The 23,840-nt window shown below is 49.7% G+C and overlaps 1 protein-coding gene and 1 long non-coding RNA gene across 5 annotated transcripts in view; one reads left to right on the top strand and one right to left on the bottom strand.

The window, feature by feature from the left end:
- FOXD2 (forkhead box D2) overlaps positions 1-23,840 on the top strand; it is a 218,023-nt gene that overhangs the window by 16,655 nt on the left and 177,528 nt on the right. The window contains exons 2-4 of one of the 4 annotated variants that reach the window (XM_067001166.1): positions 7,129-7,454; positions 10,666-10,737; positions 11,366-11,447. The gene's annotated coding sequence lies outside the window, so the exon portion shown is untranslated. Of the gene's footprint in view, positions 1-7,128; positions 7,455-8,488; positions 9,148-9,737; positions 9,864-10,665; positions 10,738-11,365; positions 11,448-23,840 lie in introns of those variants that run through there. The other 3 variants (XR_010833056.1, XR_010833057.1, XR_010833055.1) reach the window with 3 other exon arrangements.
- LOC136791320 (uncharacterized) lies at positions 7,267-9,695 on the bottom strand. The gene is made up of 4 exons (XR_010833061.1): positions 9,610-9,695; positions 8,714-8,876; positions 8,352-8,489; positions 7,267-7,403 (listed from the first exon to the last, which is right to left on the bottom strand). It is a non-coding gene; the product is annotated as an uncharacterized lncRNA (long non-coding RNA).

Below are 23,840 nucleotides of genomic sequence, written 5' to 3' on the forward strand. Positions count from 1 at the left end.
CCAAATTCAATTTGCATGGTTAAAACGTGTTGATCCCATACAAGGTTTTCCTGGCTGGGAGCTGTGCTTGGTTCCACAGCCAAGCTTTTTTCTTTTCCAGAGCGTTCAGCATAAATCAGACTTTCACAGCCGCCTTTGAGTGGAAGGAGCAAGAAATCACGTTTTGTCTCCTGTCCAGGAGCTCCGGGAGAAGGGAGCTGTCGGAAGGCAGAACAGATCCCCTGACACGTGCTCCTTGCCTCTTTGCTGCCTGGCTTTGCTCCCCCTCCTCTGCAGTAACCACCAGCTCCCGTGCGCTGCGGTCCCAGCCGGGCTGCTGGTGTCCCAGGGGAGCTGTGCCCCACGCAAGGGACGCCAGCACCACTTCCAGGCTGGGCTGGGCTCTGCCCTGCCTCTGCACCATGGATCGAAACACACACATCCACACCTGGCCTGGTGCCCTGCCAGGAGCCCGCCTGGAGTCACCCGGGGTCACGTCTTCCTCTCCTCTGGCCAAACAAGCCCAGCTCCCCCTGCATCCCAACACACCCCATGCCCCCGATTTGGCAATGTATTTGCAATTTTTCTTGCGCTTTTTCATAGTCATTTGAGGGAGAGGAGCTAGTTCCCGTCAGCGCTACACAGGACACCTACGCTGAGCATCTCCCGGCAGCCAGAGAGGGCCTGGGTGGAGGTGGCCGCAGGAACCCTACCAGCACCTGCCGTGCCAAGCTGCCGATCGTGACGAAACTGAGGGTTAAAGCCTCTATGCTGGAGCCTTTCCCTGCTACCGAGATCCATACAGTCCATTAAAATTAGGCATCTTATTATGGGCTATATAAAAAAGGTAAAGAGGAAATGAGAACCTTATGAAGGGTTTCTTATGTGCGCAGATGGCAGGGGCACCTGAGGCCGGGAAAGCTGCTCCTATAGGCTTTATGCAAAGCTGCTCGCTTCTTCGCGAGTTTCCTCCTCTCTCCAAAAGAGAGGTAGTGGTGATGCTGGAGCTGCAGAAAGTCCCAGGGCTGCTCCCTCAGCCTGTGGGATCCTTGGGACCCCTTGGCCACCCCGTTGGGTCCTGCTGGGACCCCAAAGGGGCTGCAGAGGTTGGAAGTGACCCTTTCTTTTTACAGAAGCATGCCCCCAGCAGCAGGGGGGGATCTTCTCGCCCTGTGCGGGTGCAGAGCTGAAGCCCAGCGAGGCCAAGTGGGGCAGCCGAGGCTGTACCGGCAACCCGGGGGCGAAGCCGCCCCGTCAGCCCGCTCCCTTCTCATCCAGGCTCTTAAAATAAGGCTTGCAAAGGCTTGAGCCTGGTTTCATTTTCACTAATAAATCCCTGCTTGCACTTGAAGCTGCTGTGCCTTTTAAAACATTATCCAGGGCTCTGATTACACTCCCGATGAAAGCAGCCTCGGCCCTATTAGTTTTCACGGCAAGAAGCAATGCCATGTCCCGCTGCCCCTTACGCACTTGGTGTAACCCAAGTTCCACAGGAAAGGGAGGGGTAAAAAAAGACATCTCGTAGAGGCAGCGTCTCCAGTCACTTCTGGCTGAGGGCATGATGCGTCCTGAAATCCTTCCCCTGCCTAGAGACAGCTTCGATCAGTGCATGTTGGTTTTTTAATAGTGGTGTAGCAGTGTCTCCTCTCCGTGGCTCAGAGGACACAGGTTTTTGGGGAACAGGAGTTAAGCGCCAACAGCTGACCAGTGTGGAAAGCCCAGTCCCGCGGCAGCAGGTCTGCTCTGGGTCATTGGGACAGGTTTGCAGGTGGGTAAACTGAGGCACAAAGGGGTTAACGGCCTCTGGTGGGAGGGGATGGGGGGAGAAGGGGAACTCCGTCCTCAGATTGCCAGGGACAGCTTGTTCAAATCTTGCAGCTTGGTTCTGAAGTGATGCTTGGGAAGGTTTTGGAAATGGGGTTGCAGAGAGAGCAGAGAGACTGTGCTGCAAACAGGGCTGCAGGCAGCAAGGAAAGGAAAGGAAAGGAAAGGAAAGGAAAGGAAAGGAAAGGAAAGGAAAGGAAAGGAAAGGAAAGGAAAGGAAAGGAAAGGAAAGGAAAGGAAAGGAAAGGAAAGGAAAGGAAAGGAAAGGAAAGGAAAGGAAAGGAAAGGAAAGGAAAGGAAAGGAAAGGAAAGGAAAGGAAAGGAAAGGAAAGGAAAGGAAAGGAAAGGAAAGGAAAGGAAAGGAAAGGAAAGGAAAGGAAAGGAAAGGAAAGGAAAGGAAAGGAAAGGAAAGGAAAGGAAAGGAAAGGAAAGGAAAGGAAAGGAAAGGAAAGGAAAGGAAAGGAAAGGAAAGGAAAGGAAGATAGGAAGAAAAAGAAAACAAAGGAGGAGAAAAAGAAAAAAGAGAAGAGAAAAAAAGAGGATGGAAGAGAAGGAGAGGAAGCCCTGTGGCTGCAGGATGCACGCTCACCCTCTCCCCGTGCGGGTGCCAGCACCAAGCTGTGTCGAAGCACATTTCCTCCCCGGCAGAGCCCCCCGAGCCCCCGCCTGCCCCCGGACCGAGCCCAGCAGCTGCCCAGGGGGCCGAGGAGGCGGCGGGTGGCTGAGCCGTGGCCAGGCAGCGCTGGCTTGGCTGGCGTGGAGGAGCAGCCGGGAGCGGGCGGCAGGTGAGAGAGGCACAGCCATCGCTCCGGCAGATGGGAGAGGCGTGACATTACGTGGCAGGGCTATTATTTACCAAGCGCTCGTGTTTGTCATGGCTGAAGATGACATCTTATTAAGGAGTCATGACACCGGGGGATTTTTTTAAGCCTGGGGGCCAAGAAGGCTAATGAACAGGGATAGCTCCAGGAATAGATGGAGGGTGGTGCCATTTTCAGGTCTCAGGCAAAGCTGACTAATGGTTCCCGAACCCAGTTTCTGGGAGACTTCCAGGCTGTGGCACATCTCCCTCTTGCTGCTTAGGGACGGACACTCCCGTGCCGGGGCTGGCTTCACTGCTCTTGTGCTGCCTCGGGTCTGGAGAGCCCCTGCTGCAGAGGAACAAAGCCTGAGCTGCACAAAGCGCCTGCCTGCACCTAGAACCCAGGGGCAGCCGAAAGCTGTTACACCTGCAAACAAGGGCTACAGAGTGGCAGGGGACAGTTTTGGGACAGTTTTCCCCAAATCCCACCTTGCAGGTGGTTTGGAGGAGGGCTCTCAGCCCATGCAACTTGAGGCAGCAAATGCGGTACCTGGCAGGTGAAAGAAGCTGGACCCCCACTGTTGGCGTGGCACTGCCACCCCATACGATGCCTGGCAGGAGGGACAAACCGATCTGGGGGCTCTGTGTCCCACGCTGTGCCCCCTCAGCACCAGCTCTGCAGCCCTGCCCTCCGTCACAGCGCTCCCTCCCCGAGCCTGAAACCAGAGCCGTCTCCCCGCAGCTCCCATGCGCCGGCTCCTTATCGTTGCCCCGCTCTGTCAGTGCAGATGCTTGACTAATGTTCCCTTGTAAAATGTTGTGTTAAGCACATTCCAGCCGCTGACATTAAATACTTGGGCCAGGGCAGTGCTAAACCTCCGGCAGACGGAGCGCTGAGCCATCCATCCCCAGCCGCACGCCTGCTGCTGCCGCAGTGAAAACATTTGCTCTTTTCTGCCCCTGCTGCCTGCCCTCGCCTCTCCCCTGCCCCGCGTCCGGGCAGGACCACGGCTCTCTGGCAGATGAAATAATAATTACCCCGGCCGCATCCCGGCCTCCCTTGCATTCCTCTGCGCTAACAGCTTGGCTTATTTTGTTTTCGTCCACAAATATTGACTCGCTGGGTTCTTTTCACCCCGCGCCTATTAAAAAGGCATCGCTCGTATTATTGTTATTGAATTTGTTCTGCAGCTGTGAGAAGCATCCAGCGGCTTCAAGGCGTTCGCCCACGCCGCTGCGTGCCAGGGCTGTGCCCTCGGTGCCCCCAGCCCTCTTCGCCTGTGCCCCCCCAGGGACAGGAGCTGGGGACAGGATGGGCGCTGCCCAGCCATGCCGAGGGGGATTTGGGGTGATCCTGGGGCTGGGGTGCGGAGGTGTGCTGGGTTCCTGGGGTGATGCTTTGCTGCTCCGTGCCTCAGTTTCCCTTTTGCACCCCGAGAGTCCTGGCCACTTCTGTAGTGCTCTCTGAGTGTCAAGGGAAGGATGTGCTTTTTAAGTCGTCGGTGTAACTTGTTTCATGCTCAGTTCAGCTCAAAAATGTGCAGCCCCCTGACTTTGATGGATAACAAGAAGGCGCTGAAGAAGTTCTTTCTGGATGCCTTAACCTGTCTGGTGCAATAACTACAAAATAACCCCCTTGATTTCACACCAAGCTGAATTATCTGGGTAACTAAACCCTGGGCATTTGGGACTGGGGCAGGGTGGTTTGGTGCCTCTCCCTGACATGCGGGGTTTTGAGGTGTGAGGCGGATGTGGCAAATCTCCCCCTGGCAGCGGGCAGGGGCAGTGGGACAGCAGCCTGCTCGTGAGGAAAGCCCGTGTTTCGGCAGCTGTGCTCAGCTCTGGCTTCTCTCCCAGAACAAAATCGACTGGCACCGCATTCCCGGGGACTCCCCTGTGTCCCCAGCCATCCCTCCGGGGGAAATCCCCGGGGATGCTGGCGCTCCACCAGCAGATCTTACCTGACTCCCAAATCCCCAGCCAGGATGGGGGTAGGGAACTGGGACGCAGGAGAAAGGCTGCGGCTTCAGCCGGCACCCTGGGGTGGGTGTCCTTGTCGGAACCTCTCCCTGTCCCCTGCGATGTCCCCTATTCTCCATCAGACATCTGACGGTGCAGCTGGCTGGGATGTGAGCGCCTTGGCATCCTCTGCTTGCACATCTCCTCCGGCCTCCGGGGGAGGGCAGGAGCCGTGAGGCTGCTCGCAGGGTGACGTCCACACAGACAAGGAGTGACAGGCCTGCCTCCCCTCCGCCCAGCTGGCCTCGCTCATCTGCCCGACAGCTCAGCAAATCTGCAGAGAAACTTTGCTTGCTGAGCTGATCGACCGATCCTTCCCATCCTCCGCAGGGCCCCTGGGGCTCCCAGCATCAACTTCTTCATCCCTTTAATCACCCCCAAGATGCTTTTTTGCCTCCCAAGCACACAAAGAGCCAGCAGGAGCTGCCAGCTCCCTTGAAGATGCCAGCATGAGGAGGGCAAACCTGGCAAAAGATGTTCAGCCCCATGGAGACACCTGGTGCCATCACGTGTGTCACGGAGGGGACCGTGGGCTGTGTGGAGGTGGCCAGCAGTGTGCTGGGGACGGCCACAAAGTCACGGGGACGGCTGTCATCCCGGACGCCCCGTGCCGAGCAGCTTGCCTCCCACCTCGTGACCGGCCTGCAAAAAATACCACGGCCGCCTCCTTCGCCCAGCGCCTGTTGGCGGACAGCAAATGTCAGCGCCGCCGTGCCCGAGTGTTTATTTTGGCAGTGGCCGGAGGCCTGGCCAGCAGGCCGCAGGGACGTGGCGGGGCGGATCGGCTCCCACCGTGTCCTGCTGAGGGTGCGGCCGGGCCGGAGGGTGCTTTTCTTCTGGCTTCGTGCTGCATGACATCGAGACCATCATAAATACATATGGGCGTCGTTTTGGGTGCTGGCAGTGGAGGTTGAGGGCCTGCCCGTGGGTACCACCAGCCCTGGTGCCCCATCGCTGGCTCTGGCCGATGCCCGAGGTCATTCCAGGCATTGCAGCCTGGCGGGGGCGGGAGGAAAATCACCGCTGAGGAGTGTCCTGTTCTCCTGACCTTTGCTCTCAAAATATTTAGGATCCCACAGCGCGCAGTCACAGGCCTTGTTCGGCTTCAGCGCAATGCCATTTGCCTCCTGTCTCAGCTGTCCCCAGTAATTCATCTCCGGCTTGCTGAGGTGGGGACGGGGCAGACGTGCTCGGGGCGGGCCATGGGGCACTCTCCCAGGCCCTGTCCAATCCCCTTGGCCACAAGTTCCCCGTGTGTCCCCGTGTCCCTGTCCCCCATCTCCAGGGACCGAGAGGAGCATCCCTAGCTGGGCAGTCCCATGTCCCTGGCAGGGATCTCACTTTCCTCACCGGCATCCTCCAAGCTGGAGGTGATGAAGGATCCCAACTGTGGTCATCAAACCGAACCCTGGCAAAGGCTTGGGCTTTGTATGAAGGAAGGTGCTTTTGGGGAGACTCGGTGTAGTAAGGAGGAGGGGAAAATGGAGGTGCCTGAGAGCCACAGAGAAGCGGCTCAAGACACCAACATAGCCTAGGTTTTTTGGTCAAGGGCCTGGGCTGGTGGCCATGTGAGGCTGTGCTGCAGGTCATGCGTGTGCCGTAGCTCCCGGCTCATACAAACGGCCCTGGGCAGCACCTGTGGGGGCTGAGCTCACAGTCAGGAGGTGGCATAAATTAAGGAGGAAGTTCTTATATCCTGGGGTGTGTGCAGGTAGACAATCCTTGCTGCGTGAGTTCCTACAGGTGTCTCTGGCCTATTGGAAGAGATGGCTGGTGGAGATGGCTGGCTGGAGCCTGGGGCCTTTGGAAGAGACCCCATGAGGGTTTGGAAGGAGCAAAAACATCTGTTGGACTACTTCTGCTCTGACTCTAAGTACGGCTTATTACACACACTAAAATCCCAGGGCTGGTCATGCTTTTGCTCACTTTGGTTGAACATCCACTGCGTTCACAGAGGATTTTGCCATTCATATTCCACGCAGGGAAAGAAGAATACGGGTTGCTTTGCTGAGCACAAACCACATGAGAGTCAGAACTTCAAATGAGACAAAGCCAGAGGGGATGTGTCCAGCACAGCCCACTGAGCCAGGCGGTCCAAACGGACTCCACAGATGAGAAGTCCCTTTGGTGCTGCTTGCCAGGGGCTGAGAGTGGCAAAAATCCCACGCTGCAGCACGTAGCATGATGACCTGAAGGTCTATGGTGTTTTACATACAAAAAAAAATGTTTTTTTTAAAGCTATTTTAAAATTAAATTTTATTAAACTATTTTAATATTAATTATATTATTGTATTTTTTAATGAAATTAGAAGTGATTTTTTACTATGCATTTGAAATCCTGGTAGTAATTCTTTTATTGGCCAGACCCTACATGTTCTCACCAAAAGGCACGTTTCAAAAGGTTTCCTAAAATAACAATAACTTCAATTAATGATGAAAATCATAGAAAAGGGGAGAGTTTCAAAGCACGTGAGGTGGAAAAAAGTTTGATTTTTTTTTTCCAGGTGGATTTGTTTCCATTTCCAATCAACTTTTGATCATTGAGCAATGGTGTTGTCTTGAGAGAAGAGAAAGCTCACGCCACCTGCAACATGGTTTGGGTTTTCAGCTGGTGCAGGACAGCCCATCTCCGCAAGAACTTGTGCCAGGTTGCATGGAGGGGAGATTGAGCCCTGTGCATTTGTGTGGTGTCTTCTCCCCCCTGTTTCCTGCTGAAACCAGAAGCATCGCTCCTGTCTGGACCAACGGGCTGTGGCTGAATGGTGCCTGGTAGAAAGCCCTGTGGAGATAGAGTGAAGATCATAAGCAGATGACAAATGAATGTTGAAAGGTGAGGTTTGATGAGGGGAAGTGACTCATGGGTTGGGAATGGGGATGGGGTCCCGGGGAGGCTCGGCAGCTCCAGTGACCCCTGGCTGCAAGGAGTCGTGGGGCAGGGGGGGAGAGGCCAAGCACTGAGGAATGAAACCAATGGTTGAGTCCATGGAGAGTTATGAAAACCAAGAAGACAAGTCCAAAGCGGTCATGTGGAAACTGGAGGAATATCCAGCATTTCCAAACTGTTAGTGCTGTTCTTCCCTCCTTTGGCTTTGATCAGTGTGAAGCAAGCAGAGATAGAGACCTGAGGGAAGCCAGTGAAGTTGATGCAATGCTTTCAAGCCATGTTCGAGCTCCTAAGCCCACAGCTGCCGTGCTGCGAAGGGATGGGGCAGCAGCATTTCCTAAGCTGCTGTAACATAAAGGAACGGAGTAGTATGTTTTAAATAGTCTAGACGGCCTCAAATGAACCCTCTGATCTTCTCCTGTGAGAGCCACCAGAAGCCAGCAGAGCTGTCGTGTGTCTGCAGGCAGGGTGGATGCGCTGGGGAGGGAGGCACAGATGCTGCTGCGGCACACATGTCCCACATTAAGCAATGCAAATCGGGGAGTGAGTCACCGACCCGTTTCTCCTCCCACCACACTCCAGTAGATGTGTGTGCAGTGCCTGTGTGCAGCGAGGCTCGGCGGATTTGCATTTGGTTGTAAATACAGCTATTTGGACCCCAGCTGTGCCTCAGCAAATGGTGCCTGAAATAACACAAGGAAGACCTCACGCTTGTAAAACAAAGCTGGCTCGAGGCTCAGAGAGCTGCTTCCAAAGGTGCCGTGGTGGCAGCTGGACACCAAGCCGTGCACGTACCCCCTGGTTTCTGCTGCCCACCCCAACCCCGCTCCCCGCTGCCCACACCTCCTCGCACGCTCCACACGGGCTGTGTCTCCCGCGGCATCTTCACCGCTCTGAGATCACGCAGAGAGCAAGCGCCAAAAGGCATCCTTGTTTTCCTCCAGCTCCAGCGGCAGTGAGCTGTGCTGGGCCCTGTTAAAGCTTAACATTGACATAGAAGGGAAATAATTAGCTTGGACTGGACGTGGCCTTCAGAGGGATGCAATGCTTACGAGGGAGCTGTGGAGAAAAGTGGCTTTTCCAAACAACCTAGGGAAGGGACAATGTACAGAAATGAATGTTGGCAGTAGATGCCTGTTTTTGCAGGCTTTTATTTCACAAAGTGGAGGGTGGGCTGGAGGATTTGCTTCCTCAGGAGCATTCACCTGGAAACCCCGTTGGTGCCTGAGCTGAGATGTGCTGGGACACCAGAAGGAGAGGCTGCTCGGGCTGTTCCCCCGGGGTTGTCCAGGAGAGCCTCCAGGAGGTGGAGCTGAAGGAGACCCTTTGACCTCTTGGTCCTTCGGCCTTCATATCTGGTCTGTGCTTCTGGGGACAGAGGAGGCAGACCCGTGTTATTGGGAAGACAAAATTGTTCAGTGAGGTGTGGCAGGGTGGAGGCAGACACCGATAAGCATAGCTCTCACGTATCCCTTCTGGGTGGAAAGCCCCACAGACACCACACAGAGCCTGCCCAAGGCCTGGCTAGGCCTCAGCCGCCACGGAGCAATTTCCACGCTCGCTTCCAGGAGGCTTGAGGCCAACCTGGTTTAAACTCCGCGTGCTGAGGAGCTCAGCAGGGAATGGCGACTCCAGCCAGGTAGGTTCGGCTCTTACCATCTATTCTGATAAATCTGCAGCCGTCACGAACTAAACCCGAGCGTCTGCAGACTGTGACAGGGGAATTTCTCTCCCGCTTTCCTAGACCAGCGCTTGGACGAGGCTCTGCAGAACTTTTAGCATGGATCCCACCGGGCATAATACCGAAGCCTTTAATTGCTGCAGGAGTTGGCCTGGAGTCCTCTATTCCTTGAGCGCTGTCGAGACAAACGTCCCAGCCAAACCATCAGCTCAGGCCGCCCCTAAGCGGGAGGCAGCAGTTGGGCCAAGCGCTGCGGCGAAGCGCTGAGCAATTTGCCGGCATCCAGCCTGGCTTTGACTCTCACACAGAAAGCAGTAGGTGTGACTAATTTGGACCACGTACCTACAGATTATTTAACGAACCCAAGCCCTGCAAATCAGCACTGCTCTAAAGCCGAGGCAGCAGTGCCCCTGACATTACCTAGCACAGCTTGGTGGCCACCCTCCATGTAGCTGTGTATGTGTGTGTATGTGTTAGGCCCACTCTGTCATGACAGACCCCACTAAGTTACAATAGACCTCACTAAGTCACAACAGACCCCACCCACAGGGGGCTTTCCTATAAATAGCCCGTTACGTACAGCAGGCACTGGTTTGCTGCAGTACAAGGTGTGGGACAGTGGGAGGGGAAGGAGGTGTGTGTCCTGCTCGGAGGGGGAGGAATAGGAAATTTAGGTTGGTGGCAAATCCCGTGCGAGGTTTTCTTCTCCTTGTTCTCCAATTACGAAAGAAATCTCCCTCCACAGCTTGGAAAATAATCTGTAACATTCACAAATGCTGGATTTGTTGATTGTAAAGTTAAAGGAGGTTTTGAGATTAGGGATCCTGACCTTGGGTCTAGCTCTTCTGAGGCTGAGAATCCAGGCTGGTGTTTTAGCTGGAAAGCAGAAATTTTGAGTGAGCAATAACAATAAACGAGCTTAATGTTGGTTTGTTATGCCTCTGTCAGAGGAGTTTTAAATGTGGAGCCCTAATTGCAGAGAGAGACAGGTTAATAATGAGTATGTGAAGCTGGCTGGGGGTTGCTTTAATTTTAAATTTGTTTTGGAAAATTTTATTCTTTTTTGTGGAAGGAAAAAATGTTTTATTCACTTTCTGGAGCTATTTTTAATGGGGGACAGGGAGGGGAAGGCATGAGCTGTACTTTTTGCGTATAACCAGTACTTTCTTTCTCTGTACTAAAATGGTAGGGGAAAGAGAAGAAAAAAGGTAACATCAGAAAACTAGCCCCTCTCCCCTAGTCTGCTTGATCAAAGTATTTATAAAAGTTTTTTTTTTTCTTTTCTTTGAGAATAAATACTGTTACTTTGTGAAATATATAGGATGAAAAAAATTGTGTTTTGGTGAAATGGGACTTTTTAAATTAAGATTTGGCCAAATATCTTTAATTGTACTGTTTTTTTTCTATTGAATTCACCTTGCATGCTCAGAAATCCTTCCATTACCTTTTTAAAACTCCAATATCTATTTTTTTTAGGCAGAGCAATGGAGAGATGTTGCTGAAGAGGCTTGCCTTTTTTTCCTGATGATCCTCCAAACCTCCTGTGAAGTAAGTCAGTGATGAAATAGTTATAGTCTGGGTAAAGCTTTTAGTGCTGAACATCAGAAAAAAAAAGCAATGGGAATGAGGCTGTAATTTTTCTTTTTCTTGGAGAAGGAAGACTTTTGTGGTCCAGTTGCCATACTGTCAGCCAGAATTGATTTGCAAATGAGGGGTCTGAAACTTTAGCAGGAGCCTATTGCTACTCCTAGAGTTCATCCCATAATTTTCACTTTTCTTTTGTCTGCTTTATTGCTCAAGGGTAGGGCCAGGTGCCAGCAATATGACAGCAAGGGGTGAGCACTGCCAGCAGATCCATTTTAGGCTTAGTTATGAGTATCCCAGGTGAAAAGTGTTAGCTAACAGAATCTGCCTGAAGTGTCAACCCCCATCTCTAGGAGGACACTCCATCTGGGATGTCATTTGAGAAAGAGAAGAACCTGCCCAGGACTCGTCTACCTGTTTCCAAAGATATTGGCTGCAGCTTTTAAGCCTCCATTACCAGGGCAGTCCATGTTTCACGTACCCACCAGGACTTGCTTTAGAAAGATGTTAGTGACTGTTGGGTGACTGGGACCTGGGTGGAGTGGAGCATCTTGGGGAGCTTGCAACCTGGCTCTGTTTTGGCTTCTGCCAGATTCCCTGGGGTGCCAGCGGATGGGATTCATGGTCAAACAAGGCTGCGATGTCTGGCTGTAAGCTTGCACCTGGATTACAAGGTAAGAATGCTTTATTTCAAATGAAAAGAAGAAGCTCTAACAGCTCTGGTAGGCAGCCAGATAGCTTGCCTCCACCTGGAGGGTGCTTACTGGGGGCAAACAGTGTCTGATAACACCAGTGAGGTCCTAAAGCCAAGGCAGAAAAAAAGTCCATCTTGAACAGCGCTGTCTTCAGGAAAGCTTGGGAAAACCTCCAGTTGTCATGGACTCACAAGTGAGAAATACTTACTGTTCTTGTAGAGATGAGTCTAAAGGTGAAGCTGATTGTTGAAATATATTTATTTTTATTGCTTTGTGGTGCTTCACACAACATTGCCATGTTCATATTTGTTCCTCGATTTCCTGTATTGTTTTACAAATTCATTCTGGCTGAGTTCTTTGCAATACTGCTTAGGGCTAACATTCTCCCTGTCTAATGAACGGGCCTCCTAGAACGGAGCACTGATGTGATATGGATGGCAGTCACTTCTACTTATAGTGTCAAAGTATTTTTAAGTGTTTTGAAGTGTGTTTTCATCCAAACTACTTATTGGAAAGTGGATTCTTTGCTGCAAATAAATGTTATTTTGTTTTGTTGTCTGGGCCTTTAAGCATGGCATTTGGAGGCCTTCTGGAGATAAGGGACTAGATACATTTACTGGGTTGTCTGCTAAGTTGTCCCATTTACTAAGGTAGGCTTATGGGATCAGTAAGGCAGCAGAATCTGAGGCTTCACATGGAAGAAACCTTTTGAGCAACGTATGTGGGTCTGGTCCAGGTGGTCCAGGGTGGGAGAAGTGTTTCTCAAGTCTGATTTTCTGTTTCTTACCCAGCCATGTTGTCTTAGGACAGGTGGGCTGATTTGCTGCAGGTATTTCTCAGGGGGTGGTGAATGAGCTGTGAAGATCATGTGTAGCTAGGATTGTAATCAAACACTAACTCAGCAAGCTGGGTCCTATAACTCTGTGAAACTATGTTGAAAATATTCCCTTTCTTCTTGGAGAAGGATGTGCTTGCAGCGTCTGATTTCTGGGAATTCTTCCTTCTGCATGGGCTCGAACAGAGATATTTCAGTGGGATACACTTAGGCCTGGAAGAAATCTGAAATTGATTTTTTTTGACTGATTTGTCTCTTTGGCAGACTGCCAGGATCATAACTGTTCAGATCTAGGCCTGGTTTCTAGATGGGTTGGGGGATCATTTAGGGCTAAGTTGTATTTTATTATATATTATAAGGAGGCATTTATTTTTTTGTGTAAACAAGTTGTACGCTACTAGACAGTGTTCCTAACAACCTCCTTGTCGTTTAGTTAGATGCTAAAACATGGATTAAAATCCTCACTGATTGGGTAAAAATCTTTCTGCAGTTATTTCTTGACCCTTCTTTGTCCTGGTGTCAGTTACCCATCTTTGGCCCAATCTAGGAGCTTCAGTACAGCAGCTGAAACCAGACTCTGTAAAATGCTAGAGTGGTATGTTTGACCTGGTGTTAATTACATGTGTCAGTGATATTTAAGTGGCAGAGAGAGGGCAGATGTGCCAAAGATCAAGTTTTGCTGGGCCAAGACTCAGAAGCAAAACAGGACACTGCTTTTATAAAGAGAATCTCTGGCAACTTCAGTACTGGATCTTGGAGACCAGAGCCCACAAAAATGGATGCTACTCAAGTTTGCTTTGCTTTGATGCAGAAGGCAGCATTAGATCTGGTATAGGGGCTGGCGGAGTGGGTATCAGCATATTTCTGGTGTGCTTGGTTTTGGAGCGGAAGAGCTGAGATGATGCCTTGTATCTGGGCAGGATGTCTTCTGCTGGGAACAAGACCAACTGCTTTGTCATCTCTTGACCAGCTCTCTGGCATGTCAGCTACAGAGCTGCATCCTGGAAATATCCAGCTTAAACGGCAGGGCTGTTTCTGACCCGTTTCCTGAAATGTAAGAAAATTTTGCTACGGCAAAAGGAAATAAGGCTTTCCTGAGCAATGAATCTAGTGAAATCATTATCATTGCAACCTTTACAACTCCCGTGTCCTTGTGCCAAGCTGTGTCTCATTCCCCAATCTAATGATTTTCTGGGCAAGAATATGTACAAGATACATCTGTTTCTGAGCTGTTTGTGGTGTTTAGCTGGCACAAAGTCCTGGGGCTGACATGTATTTCCATGTTCATAGCACAGGAGAATTCTGTTTGCTTTCCTCTTGAGAGATGTTAACTAGGCTTGCTTTCTTTCTCTCCTTTGCTTCTGCACCCTCCCCACACAATTCACAGCAGTTCTATAATAATGAAAGATCAAGGGGTAGAAGTGGGAGAATGTGTTCAATATTTTTAGAGGAAATGGAGAAATCAACAGAACTATTGCATCAGTGACTTTAGAGTTAGCTCACAAGGTTGAAAAGAGTTAAATATCCTCAACTTAGGAAGAAGAGCTTGATATGACTTAGTATGTGAAGTGCCATCACCCAGAGAAAAATTCTTAATTTTCCTGAAATGGGGGGAAAAAAAAAAAAGAAAAACAATGGCTGGTTAGCAAACCAACTCAAAGTAAAACTATAGCACATTCCTTTTTTTTTTTAAACTAACAAGGAACAAGCTGCAAAGGGAAATGGTGGAGTCTTCATCTTTAGTCTTAAAGACAGAATGCATGTTTCCTTAGATGTCAGTTGGACGTTACTGGGCTCAGTGCAGGAGTTGGGTTCTGTTGTAGGTGTTACTCTGGAGGGTCTTGCTTCCCCCTTCACGTCCCTGAAATGCAACACAAAGCTTCACAGTCACATGCCATGTGAGACAGGGTCTTGTAGTGGCTGGTCTAATGATTCAAATGACTTAGTAACCCGAAAGCAGATATTGGGGCCTCATTCAGGGCTGCATCTATCTGAAAAAGGGGAGTTTACATTTGGGATCGATTCCTAAGAACTGGGGGTGTTTTAATAACCAGAGTGGTTTATTTTGCTCTTTTCCTTCAAATATCGGAGTAATAAAACTTTCCCCTGTAATGATGCCCAATGTATCTGGCAGGAGCTGGGTTGTTGATGAGCCAAGACCGATGCTCCCCACTGCCTCCTGCCTGGTGCTCTGACTGAGGGCTCCTTGGTTCTGGGCTTATATGGCACCAATCCATGGATGAGTGTCTCTGCTGGAGTACTGGCAGGGTTAAAAACATGCTGGGTTAGCACTGGCTGCTGTGGGGGTCTGGTTTGCTTGAACATCTTGGGGTTTTCTTTTAGTTCCCCTCCAGAGGTCTCTCTTCATTCTGTAGGCTCTTCACATCTTACTTTGCAGTTCAGTAATGAAGCTTGCAGACAAAAATGTATCGGGAGAAAGAACATACTGTACAAGCCAGGTTCTTGCATTATTTCTCTGACTCTGCTGTGGTCCTGTGGCAGCTGTTGGCCAGAAGAGTACTTTTTAGCTGCTCCAGCATCGAAGCTAACCTACAGAGCTTAGTCTCATCTGGTTTCAGTGGGGTAGATGAACTTGTTTGCTCTGCATCTTCTGTATAGCTTAAAGCTCTCCTAGATGTCTTGCCGACCACAAGTTCCTCCTAAAAATGGGGCAGGACACCTTTTTGGCTGCCTTCAATCCATGGAAATTTTGCTGAGCTTTTCTGCAAAAGGGGAACAATGCAACCTCAACAGAGAAGTTAATTATAGCAATGGAAATTTTTCTTACAGACTTTCTGACGTGAGGCTGGTATTGCTTTTCAGCAGGATAGAAGTCTCAGAAATGCCACTTTTAATGAAAAATGTTTTAATGGCAAATACTTTCCACAATGTAATGGTTATTCTTGGGTTTGTCTGAATCCTATTGAACCTCTTTTTTTTTTTCTTCAGAGTTATATGTAATATGGTTTGGCTCTGTCTTTTTGCTCTTGCTCAAATGCAGTCCTGGTTTAGGTGAGGCAGATGCCAGGGAAATCATGGGAACTATGATGATTACACAACTATTTTTTGTTGTACTTAGACTGTGATTTGCATTGAAATGCCGAATGAAGTAAGACAGTTCTGAAACTTTGACTAATGTATATTTGTTTCCTCTAACCCAGCCCCTCTAAAATCATAGGCCTTATTCTCCCCTCTATCTTAAGCTCCATTCAGCTTGAGATATTCCTGATTTATCTGGGCTTAAACACAGGAGAATTCTCGTAAGAATTGATCCTGTGGGCTGATTGTCAAGGAAGGACTGCCTTGGATGTCAGCAGCAGGTATCATCTCATCCAGATACAATCCTGAAACAGGGTTCTGGCAACAACCTTTTTTTTTTTTTCTTCTGTAATGATGCTTATGAGAAGAAGGCAGAAATTTTCAGATATCTGAGATCCCGTCTGTTCTTATCCTGTTCTGTCTCTGAATGGAGTCTGAACTGTGTGTTGTTTTCTGGGCTTGTGGTGCCAGATTTGCTGAGTTCCCCCTCTTCTCTGGAGAACTGCAACTAGGATTAGGGAGAGCTTAAGCTAGCTGGGAAGGTGTGAAGCAAGTTGTTAAGCAGGGTCATGGTGACAGATTGCCACTGGCACTAATAAAAGAAAAGGCCTGACAATCTAGTGATATTTTTGAATACTGAAGCAATTTCTATGGCCTTAATAAATGGAGGAGGGATGGGAAGGGAGTTGGAAAAATGATTGACCACAAATAAATTAATCTGTAAGCTGTGAAATAATGATAAAAAAGCCCAAACCTTTTTAGGTCACTACAATCTTCTCTTAGGATCTCATGCAATGGCTGACAAAGCTCCTCCAGCACCATGCTGTGCCCTGGCAGGCACCTGCCTTTGTTAAACCACAGGTAATAAAGTGGTGGGACTCTGCCTCCTGATGTCAAGGTGACCATAAGTTTGAGTGGGGTGAAAAGCGGATTAGATGCGCTCATGATGGACAAGCTCATCCATGTCTGTTGGTCACAGAAATCTTTACCCCATAGGAATTTCTTCAGAAAGATTCTGCGCTTGAATGGACCTCTGCTCTTAAGTGCTGGGTCACCAGAAGCCTGGGTCCTGATAAAGCTCCAAGGCAGCATCCTTTTGAGAAAGCTGAGGTCTTGGCCCATAGCTGGTGTTTAGCTCCCAGCTGAGTTTCTCATGTCTGCATCTCCTGAGGATCTAAGACCACTCTAGTGGCATTGAGATCACCACCAGGTGTAAATAGAGGCTGCAATCCTTCCTGGCCGTGTTATTCCCCAGGTGAGGTTGCTTTTCACCATGTAGCTGTTCAAGGTCTTTGGGCTGCCTCTCTTCTGTGTCTTGGAAGAAAGGAGATGGCCACCAGTGCCCAAAGAAATGTGCTCGGTTTCTAACTGCAGGAACACATCTAGGGTGAATCACAGTTTCTGCAGCACCACGGGCTGCGGGCAGGTGCTGAAGTCCTTCCTATTGTGACCATCTTTCTGGGGACACAAATCAACTCTGCTTACTGTCTGAACAGTAATACACCCAGTAATGAGTTATGGAGCCTTCTCCAGCACCCGTAAGTATCAGAGGAGAATCAGCATCTTCAGCTATGTACCCACCCAGGCTAATACCAGTTCTTGCAGCTGGAATTAATCATGGCATTAGGCAAACAACAAGAGTTCATTAGGACCAAAGGTGACTTTAATTTAATTGAAATATAACTTGGCAAGTAAAGAGGCGATCCAGTTCACAACACCTAATGGGAGGTCTGGGTTATATATGGAAAAGTTAATGGCCATAAAAATATCCAAACAACATATTTGTGCACGTGTTCCAGTAAAAGTCCGAGCCAACTACTTTTTAATGGTTTGGGTTTTCAAATGTATATATTAATGCTCTTAAAATAAGAATGAGACTATATGAGCACACATAGCATAGAAATATGAGGAGGGTGGGGGCGTGAGGGAGGGGAGCCTCATGCTTGGGACAGCATTGGTGGAAGCCACTTTCCTCCCTGCGGTGGAGGAGGCTGCTAAACCTCTTTGTTCCCCCAAAACTTGTGTCCGAGTAATGGATGTAGCAGCCTTGACCTTGCAGGTTGAGGAATAAAGCTTTTTTTTTTCTCCTGTTTCTTGTGGTGGTTTTTGTATAGGTGCAGTACAAACGTACCTAAAAAGAATGTTAATGTGGCAGTTTCGTGTATTTGAGTTTCATACACAATTACGTGAACATATGAAATAAATGAAGAGATTTCAGATGATGATATTTTCATTCCCTTGTGAACGACCACCCACAGCCCCCAAAATAATCATATTCAAATATTAATTAAATCAGGCAGCCTGTAAATCAGTGCAGCAATGCAGCCCTTTTAACCTCCCCTCTCTCCTGTAGAAAAGACTCTTCCATTTCTGCATAAACACTGCCCCATAAACGGACTCCTACATAAAATATTATTTATATTTTAGTAGGTAAACATATGAGATTATGCGCACATTGGCAGGCTGTGACATCATGGACCAGCCTGCAGAGTATGTAGCTTTATACCTATTTACTCGCCAGGTTTTCTGTAGAGAAGGGGCCATCTACGTTTTCGTGGGGGTGTAATCTGTATATCCAGTGGTGAATGCGAATCTGTTCTTTGAAAAAGGCCATTGAAAATAACACTAAAAACTCAGACTGTTCTCTTCCCAGCGGTGTTTCTCCTCCCCCTGAATTTCTTGTGCATCTTGGTGAAAGGACCCATCTGACGGGTCGTGGTGGAAGATCATTTTGTAATTGATTTCACAGGGAACTAACCAGTGCTGGTGGTTCTTTGCAAATATCATGAAAGATTTGAATGCTTGATTCTTCAGTGCTGAGATAGAGAGGAGTAGGTGAAAGGAAAGTCTGAGATTATAGATGGGTTAAGAGCGCATATGGAAGGATATTTATGCATAGAAGTTGAAGGAAAGGGGGAAGGGGAAAGAAAAAGCAATGCAGAGGATGGAAAATAGAAGGGTCACGTAGGGCTTGGGAGATGTTAGCTGAATTGCTTGCGCGGTGTGATCGCTGTGGGCAGGTCACTTGGGGTGTCCGTGCTGAAAGGGGGGGACTGCTACAAGGTGCTGGGGGAGCACGCGGGCAGGCGTCGGGTAGGAACGCGTCTCTTGATGGCTCAGCTGAGATTTCCATCTGGTTTTGCTTAGTGCCTCTTGGGGTCTGCTCTGTCTTTTGGTGGCCTGTGTGCCTGTTTCTTGTTTCAGCAGTTTCTCTGATGGTTTTATCTCCGTCTTTTGGGTTCTGGGCCACTAGGGAGAAGCTGGTCTTTTCACCAGTTGACTTGTGCTTTCAGCAGTGCTCACCTTGTAGCCGAGCTGGCTTTAAGCACTTCCTCTTCAGTGAAGCAGCTGTCTTGGAAACTTTAAGAAACCCACGGTTTGGGAAGAGGAAAATCAGAACGAGATAAATTGGCAAATGAAAACCTGCTGTCACAGACAGGAGGTAGTGGACTTCCAAGTCCCAAGGGGTGGAGCGTGATTGAATGCTAATAGTGAAACCCCTTTCATTAGCTCTGCAGGTAGGTGAGAGATAAGAGCAGAAATGGCTGCTAATCTTGGGTTTTAGCACAGAAAAGTGTCTGCCAAATACAGCATCCTTGTGCTGGAGCTGTCTCCAAAGGGCTCTCCCCAAAAGGGGGAGCTTTTAGCCCACTGCATGGCGTGTCCCCCAACTGGCCGGCCTGCTTCACTCTGTTGGAGACCCTGTTGGAAAGAAAATGTTCTGCACCTTGTGGATGTGCCCTGAAACTCAACCATCCTCTCTGGCATGTGGGGAAAAGAAGGTGTGAAAGTAGCACTGCTTCACTGAGGAAGCCGTGGTTTGAGCAGCTTCTTATCAGAGCTTGGCTACCCCCTAATCCTTGTAAAATCTTCCCCCAGAGGAGGTCACCTGCTGTCTTCTATTACAGGGAAAAGGAAGCACAAGGAGGTGAAAGGACTTTCTGTAGGGGCTGGCAGGAGATCCCAGCCCATGAGCCCTCCTGTCTGTCTGCTGCCTCAAAAGGCCCAAATGCCTAAAGAATTTTTTTAACCACTGATGGCATATTTGACCTTCCCCAGCACTTCTGGCATGTGGTGCCTTTACTAGTTTTGCAGGTGTGACTGCATTTGTGAAGCAACCTTGAAGGACTTTTGCTTTGGACGGGTAGCGAGCTGTCACCCAGTGTGCAGGAGCGTGGTTCTGTCACCCTCAGCCTGGTGTCACCACGTACCAGCTCCGACTCTTGTACCCTCTTCTGGCTGTTGCCTGGCACAGCCTGCTGACCCCGTAATCCCTCCGTGATCGCCACCTGGCAATGGGGAGCAAGCAGAACAGCTGACCTGCACAAAACCTCTGCGGTGGGTGTGTTTGTTCAGCACCGAGGTGGCCTTGGGTTGGCTTGGTGCCCTTCAGCTTGGCTGAGAAGCCAGGCAAAATGAAAATGAGCCAGCTGGTCCTCTTCAGAAATCCCTTTAGAAGAGACCTAGGTGGTGCTCAGCTCGGCTCCCCCCCCCCCCAAAGCTCCTCAGAGGCCCTCTCTCCACCACTGCTCTGGCCGTCTGCAGCCTCCTTGGCTAAACCACTACGGGTTTTCCTGCTCTGTTGGGCACTGGGGGCTGCAAGAGGCACTGCAGCCACGTGCAGGGATGGGCTGGGGAGCAAACTGGAGGACAAGCTGTGATGACAAATGCGTCCAGGCTTCTCCATAGCTTCAACCTCAGCCTTCTCCCAAGAACCAGATGTGCCCATTGTTGCAAACTTATTTATGTCCAAACCCAGGGGCTTTCTGGGGGCCTTTGGGGATGCTCAAGCCCCAGCTCTTGCTCATGTGCTGGGGCTGAGCATGTTTTCCCCAGCCTCTCCCTCCCTCGCTCCTCAGTTTGGAATTGCTCATTGCCGTGCAAAGCCAGAGGTGCTGGCAAAAAACGAGGAGTTGATGGGGCTCTTGTGGGCTTCTGTGCAAAAGCAGCATTTGTCACAAGGTGAACGAGGTAAACTAGTTCCTAATTAGTCTGCGCAAAGCGCCTAATGCCATAAATGTGGAGCGAGGGCTGTACATTCAGCCCGTAGCTCGCACTGTGGTAATGCCCTGCATAGACAAGCCCCAAGTCACAATTCATTACAGCTCTGCTTCGTAGAGCCGGTGATGTTGTGCTTCCCTTTGCTGAGGGCAGATTGTCAAGCTGTGACCCTGCCTTAGTTAATTAACCTTCAAATGGGATTTATTTTCCCTTAGTTACTTGTGTGTGCACACATTTGGTAATAATGACCGCCTGCTTCCCTCGCATTTGCTAAAAGGGGAATAAGTCATTTGTTACAGTGTTTTACCAGGGGTAAAAAAAAAATAAAATAAAATAAAAAATCCGGGCCTCGGCTTTCACGGAAAATTGATAGCTTTATGCCAGAAAGAGACAGTTCCATCACAGCCACTTCTTCAGCTGTCTGCAAATATTTGAAACCCTGAGATATTTAATGTTTTTCAGATGGCGATAAATCTGCAATAGCGCGGGCTCGCTTGAGCTTAGTGAGAGATGAAGTGAGATAGGAGAAAACGCATGAGCCGGCACAGGAGAGGTATTGCTGGTCACACTTCTGCCGATGTCAGGACAGGTTTTCAAGACCTTGCACATACCAGCTGGCTTCTTTGCCAGGGAGAAATATACACAAACATGGGCTTCCAGTTCATTTCCCATCCAGTTGTGAGCTAAATGTTTGCTTTTTTTCCTTCTCCCCCTGCTTTTTTTTTTTTATTATTTTTGCGATCTGACGTTAAAAATATGAACCTACAGCTGGGGAAGGAGAAATGTCACTGGCTGAAAGCTTTTTTGCATCTGGCAAGCCTGAGACATCGCTTGGGGTTTGTTTGCTTAACCTTTTGTTTGCTGTGTGGCAAGTTGCAGAGGCATTGATTGCTTTTTTTTTAAAGGACTTAAAAATAGCCACAGCATCTCCACGTGCTTCGCTTGCAGTGTTGCTCTGCCTGGGTAAGCCTTGGATAGCTTTCCCCTGATGCACCTGATGTGCCCTGGGCTCGGTCTGTAGGGAAACGCAAGGGTCCAGGAGAGGCACTGGGGTCCTGCTGAATTACAGATAGCTAACTGCAGCGGAGGCAGGTAGCACTGGAAGGCGGGAACCTAAATGTTTGCTGACCTTTTCCTTTGGAATTAAGGAGTAAAATGGTCACTGCAGAAAATGTTTTATTTGTTGGGAAGAATGGAAGGACAGTCTGGTTTTCTGGTGCACCTCTCCTGCCAGGTGAAGGGGCCGCGGGTGATGCCTGCAGGGTTGTGTGTGGCCGTGAGCCCCTGCCCGGGAGGGCAGAGGGACGGGGCTGCATCTCGGGTTGGGTTTCTCACTTCCAGCCCACCACAGCTAAACCAAATCCCCCACCGCAGCTGCGATGCACTGATGGTTTTTGTCCAAGTGTCTGTTTATGAAGTTTTAAAGAGACAGAAACACCTCAGCAATTTGATTTTGGCAAACAGCTGTAAGCCAAGTGTGGAACAACAACAAAAAAAAATCCCTGTAAAAATCAGGGAAAATGCCTGCGAATTTCCACACATTTCACAGAGGCGGTGTGGTCTCGGAGGCAGCAGGGTGGTCTGGATGTTTTAGCACTGGCGTAGAAAACAGGCGCTCCTGCGCGCTAATGCCAGCTCCACCACCGATGCGCCGTGTAGCCTTGGCGAAGGCACCTGACCTTTCCATCTCTTGGTTTCTCTCTTCTCCCCTCTTACTTAAAAATGAGAATTGGTGGCCCCAAACCTGGGTGGTGGCCAGCCCGGGCTTGGCGCAGCCCGGGAAGGTGGGGCAAAGGTGGCTATGTTCCCGGGTTTCAGGGGCGGCCAGGACTGGAGCTGTTCCAGGAATAAAGAGCCTCGTTGACCTCGATGGAGGCCCCGATCCCGTAGCACAAGCTGTTAATGCTTAAGCTGCCTCCCACCTTCCCGCTGTGAGCATCCCGGAGAAGTGAAGAGGTTTTTCCAGGAGTTTGGGGTGCCGAATGGGATGTAGTTACCCAGGCAGCCTGATTTTTGGGTGAAGCCCAAGCAGCCTCCCCACCCAGCTCTCACATATTCGTACCTCTCCGAAATGTTCCCTTCTGGGCTGGGCTTTCCCAGGCTTTGTCTCTGGTCTGTGAGATTGGGTGGGAGGGGAAACCCTTTTGGAAAGGAGTGAATTTTGGGCAGAGCTGCAGCAGCTAGAGTGGCTGAAGGCTGTTTTCAAAGAGGGGATGAATGGGAAAGAGCTGCGGGAAGAAGAAGGGGCTTGCTGGGCTGTGAGTTTGGGGACAGGGCTGGGAATGCAACCCAGGCATCCCAGCTGGCAGCTGCCCTCCCTGGTGCCCTCCCCTGCCAGCCCTTGTGCTGACCATCCCGATCCATCTGCTGCTGAATGAATGGAAAGGTTCCAGTGGGAATTGGTTCAGGCCCTAAATTTTGAGTGTTCTGAGGACATCCAGGGCCTGCTGCCAAGTTCAGCAGAGATTCGTAAAAATGTGCAGTTTGCCATCACTTTTTTTGTCTTCTGCCATTTCAAGAACAGGATTAGGAATTTAGGTGAAACAAAGAGGGAGGAATAAGAATAGCTGGTAGATCAAGTGTCCTGAAGTCGAGGATGTTTTCCAGCTGCCCCTCGCTTTAACAAGTTGAGCATTTTTCTCCTGTTTGTCCTATGGGTGACCATGGCAAACCCACAAGCTGCTGGCCGGGGGATGCGAGCAGGGACCGCTCTGCACTTACCCCATTGTGCCTGCGAGCATCCCCGAGTGTCTGCGGGCAGGGAGCTGCCGGGGCTCTGAACCTGGTGCTTCCCAGGGATGTCCTAGCTCCTCACAGGGTTTTACTGCATCTTCATGCCCACTGTGGCCTTCCAGGAGGTGTCCTCTCCCCCTGCAGGATTTCCTCTGTGGAGGACAGGGCGAAACATCCCCACAGAAAGCAACTGGAAATCAGAGCAGTTCAAGCTTGCAGCCAGAGCTGTTGTGGCAACCCAGAGTCCAAAGGATGTGAGAAGCTCTGTCCCACCTCTCTATTCTCCCAGGCTCACCCCTATTAATGATTGCTGTAGAGCAAACAGGGCATGTGACGTGGTTGTTAGCACTGCTCTTTTGGCTAAGATTATCTCAGGTCAGGGTGCTACACTCTGACATTGAAGTCTTACTCCCCCCCCCCCCCCCCCCATCATATTGTTTTTATTCTGATGTATTTCTGGGCTTAATTTTATTTCCTCCCATTATTCAGCTTAACAGGAACCTTGCCACAAGTCCTGCTGTCTTTGAGTGCTAGCTCCTGCCAGCTCTCTGCTAAAAGGTAAATAACTGGAGAGCTACCTAGCTGAACAGTCAATAAATACTGCATGTAGCTCTTCTGGGAACAAATATTGCTTCCCTAGACCCACCCAAATGTTGTTCTGCATAACTGGCTGAAAACGAAATAACAGAGTATCGTCTTGAATATCATGACAGTATTCCTACAGTAACAGTGGAAAGTTCTTGCCTGTTGGTTTCACAGTACAA

Source organism: Anser cygnoides, chromosome 8, assembly GCF_040182565.1.
Source record: "Anser cygnoides isolate HZ-2024a breed goose chromosome 8, Taihu_goose_T2T_genome, whole genome shotgun sequence".
NCBI lineage: Eukaryota > Metazoa > Chordata > Aves > Anseriformes > Anatidae > Anser > Anser cygnoides.